We start from the raw sequence: 1689 nt of genomic DNA, 5'->3' as shown, positions 1-1689 counted from the left end.
CAATTTCTTTATTGTAACGTTATTTTACCCAGTTTGAAATATATACGTACTCACTTATATATTGTAAAACATTGAGGGACCTCTAATAGTCTAAAACATTTTTCTTCAGTATATTAAGATATAATATCTAGTCAAATTTAAAAATTAATATTAAGGGGAGATTTGGGCGATTAATATATACAGCATATATAAGCAACAATTACTCCATTTTAACGCTAATATTCGTATTTAGAAAAGAAAAGGAATATTTTATTTACGCTATACAATCATAAAATAATAACATTTATTTTTATTAAATTTAATTTTAAATACAATTACCGGGGTTCGAACCCCAGATCTCGCGACTAGCAACTTCTTGTTTCCTATCTCGTAGTTCTAACGGCCACGCTATACCTGGCTGCCCGACTTACAACGAGCTTTGAAAACTTTCCCGAGCTCTTTCATTTGAACCATATTGTGGACTCCATAATTTATGTACGGTAGTAGCATAGTATTTTATAATATATTATTTGGTGGAGTTTGAAAATTATAGGTTAATATTAAGGGGAGATATGGGGCCATTTATATGTTCAGTGTATAAGAAACAATTTCTCCATTTTAACGATTTAAAAAAAAGATAAACAATAATTTTACGAAAAGGAATATTTTATTTGCTTTGCAATATTGTAAAATAAATTTAAAAAGAAACATCCATCATTTTTATTAATTATAATTTTTAAATATTGGTCATGACTGGAGTTTGAACCTGAACTTGCGGAACAAGCACTCACCTGCTTTCTATCACTTAACACTACTATCAGCCACACCACACCTGACTAGCCGAATTTTAACAAGCTTTAAATACTTTTCCGTGCTTTTTTTATGGAATCATATTGTGTCACAGTGTTTGTCGCCTAGTTAGTCTATAATTATTTACTTTTGTACAGTAAAATAGTATATTATGACATAATATCTGGTCGAGTTTGAAAAATATGATTCAATACTAAGGGGAGGTATGAGGCTATATATAAAGACAGTATATGAGCAACAATTTCTTGCTTTGAAAGCTATTATACGCACTTAAAAATGAAAAAAATAAAATTTTTAAGTGAAACAAAAATTATTTACGTTGCAATTTTGTAAAATAAGTTGACCATTCCTCTGTGCTTTTTCAATGGAGCCATATTGTGCCCGTTAATCCGTGATTAATTATATAATTATTTCCTATGGTATGGTAGTATAGTACATCATAATCTAATACCTGTGTGAGTTTGAATGTTAAAGGTTAATATTAAGGGGAGGCTATAGCCCATAGCTGCCAACTTTAGGAATCAAAACTTAGGAACACTATATGCGACAAAATAATACGCAAAAATTAAGAGAGTAATACCAAAATTTAACTATCAAATAATAACATTAATAGACATATATTTAAATACCGTATGTAAATTAGTAAAACAAAACTAGAAACACTATCTTTTGTGGGAAATTAATAATATTAATATTTTACAATTAGGAATACCGGTATAATAATTTAAAAACAACCATTGCCTATTAATATATAATTATTCTTCTCAAAATTATAAAACACAGGTAAATAATAATCTACATCATGAACAAATATTTCTGATGCAAGTGTTAAAATACTACAATAAATTTAAAAAAAATAATAATAATAGTTGTTAAAGATTCATCTTAGTGAAATGATCA

The sequence above is a fragment of the Parasteatoda tepidariorum genome, chromosome 9, assembly GCF_043381705.1.
Source record: "Parasteatoda tepidariorum isolate YZ-2023 chromosome 9, CAS_Ptep_4.0, whole genome shotgun sequence".
Classification (NCBI taxonomy): domain Eukaryota; kingdom Metazoa; phylum Arthropoda; class Arachnida; order Araneae; family Theridiidae; genus Parasteatoda; species Parasteatoda tepidariorum.
Note: the sequence above shows the minus strand (reverse complement) of the source record.